This window comes from Schistocerca americana, chromosome 1, assembly GCF_021461395.2.
Source record: "Schistocerca americana isolate TAMUIC-IGC-003095 chromosome 1, iqSchAmer2.1, whole genome shotgun sequence".
NCBI classification, from domain to species: Eukaryota; Metazoa; Arthropoda; class Insecta; order Orthoptera; family Acrididae; genus Schistocerca; species Schistocerca americana.
The window spans coordinates 204,963,388-204,965,655 of record NC_060119.1 but is presented as its reverse complement, the minus strand read 5'-3'; the positions used below and the strand labels follow the sequence as shown (position 1 = coordinate 204,965,655).

Here is a 2,268-nt window from a genome sequence, read left to right as displayed (position 1 = left end):
TTTATCGACAGAAAGCCCATTCCTTGACACAGCTCCAACATGTAATTCCCAGCCACGCTGTGGGCCTGGACTAAGCTCTGGGGCTGCCCTTCTTTCTCCGGCTAATGTTCGGCACCATGTGGTTGCTGACGAGCCCCGTCTTGCCGAGCGGCCCGTGTGGCCACGCCAGCTCCGAACTTAGAATGTTTTCAGGGCGCCACAACTCGCCCGTTACGTCACAATGGCGACAGTTAAACTTTTGAGATGAATCACGTTTTGGGATCCATCGGACACACGGGCGTTGGCGTGTACGACATGGAACAGCAGTCCGTCTTCAGGCCACAAGTGGCCCATCGGGACCATCCGACCGCCGTGTCATCCTCAGCTGAGGATGCGGATAGGAGGGGCTTGTGATCAGCATACTGCTCTCCCGCTCGTTAGGATGGTTTTCTTTGACCGGAGCCGCTACTATTCGGTCAAGTAGCTACTCAGTTGGCATTACGAGGCTGAGTACACCCAGAAAACTGGTAACAGTGCATGGCGGCCCGGATGGTCACCCATCCAAGTGCCGGCCACGCCCGACAGCGCTTCACTTCGGTGATCTGACGGGAACCGGTGTATCAACTGCGGCAAGGCCGTTGCCACGACATGGAATACCCGAAAGCAAACAAAAAGCACCATTCTTCGGAGGGGTCCAGGCTGGAGGAGAGAGCGTAACCGTATGGGGCATGTTCTCGCAGCATTCCCTGGGTGATCTCGTCATTCTGGAAGGCACAAACGATCAACACAAGATCTATCCTTGGGGACCGTATTCAGACTTTGGCAGGTGGTCACATATCACTTGACATTGTATATCAGCGGGAATTGTAGATTTGGATAAGTGAACGGGTCCTCGAATTATACGCCAAACACTTAAGATAGGTCGGTTTTAAGCTACTGACGGCACCGGAGGTCGCTGCCTTCGGTTGCACACGCTGCGTGTGACTGTATCCATCCCCGCATGGTCTTAATACGCTGTTCACCGAAGTCCGCATTCGGATCTCGCAACAATCGCAGTGAGATAAAACGAACAGTGGTGATGCTCCTTCCCTTCAGACTATTTTCAAAGCTATTATCATGTGATTAGTGAGTGATGGTCATTACTGGAACAGACTCAGATCTTCAAAGTTACTTTTCTGTACGTTTTGTAAATAAAAGTTATGTTTAATTTATGGACTGAATGTTTGGAGTGTTTATAGTTTGCAAGACCACGCCGTAGCAATCACTCACACAACAAAAACGGTATGTGCCGCGTATGACATCAGTGTACGAAACAGACAGACCATCACACTGTGTATTCGGCTGACAAGCGCTGGAACTTGACATCTCTTATTTTTGCAGCACATCGTTGCCAGCAGCCAATAAGGCCCTTGGATGAACTAAATAACGAATTTAGCGCCGGGCTGCGTACCTGAAGCCGAGCTAAAGTCGTTAGAGGCAGAATTCGGACAAACTCGGCGTTAATTACTCGCCTTAATGAGAGCCGCTCCTATTTTCGGTCCAGACGCTGAGCGCGGCGTGCCGGCAGAGCAAACACACACGCCGCCCGCCTGCCTAACCGTATCAGCTGCCGCCGTGGTTCATTAGCGGAGAGCCCTGGAACGCGGGGAAGGAGCCGCGGGAATAGGCCGAATCCATAGTGCAGCGGCGTGCAGCCGGCGCAGAGCTCACCTCGGCGCCGTGACGTGTTCGTTAATAATTCAACATTGCACAAAACGTCCACACAATATGTTTCTTTGCTTACTCACGCCTGCAGAAACCTCGTGTTGTTTCCCAGCATGGTAAAATTTCAGAATGACTGGTCTTGTTTTTGTAGAAATCCATATGTAAAACTTGTTAGTGTGTGTAATCACGCATTGTTGCGTTGCAGGATGAAAGTGCTAGCGTAGTGCCTAAATTCGAGAAAAAAATATATTTCACTAGACGTCGTTGATGTCAGAAAATATTACAGTGTCATAAATTTCTTTATTTCAATATCCTACAAGTTTTAAGGAAACAACTACAAAATACAAGAAACAGAAAGTAATAAGCATTTATTCACATTTTTTTCACATAAACTAGATGTTTACGGCAGGACGTTGTAAGACGTGTATATTTCTATTGTCAGACCACAATTTATGAAAGATGTTTATATTTTATTAATAGGATAAAGTAGGAATAATTAGTATTTGGTAGCAGGGAATGTCTGCACCAAAGTATTGTTAGCAAGAGAGACCGCACATTCATATAATTTTAAAAAGGGCAGGAGAG

At 47.8% G+C, this 2,268-nt stretch overlaps 1 pseudogene; it reads right to left on the bottom strand.

The window, feature by feature from the left end:
- Positions 1-504: 504 nt before the first annotated feature.
- LOC124555444 lies at positions 505-622 on the bottom strand (annotated as a pseudogene).
- Between the last annotated feature and the right edge of the window lie 1,646 nt (positions 623-2,268).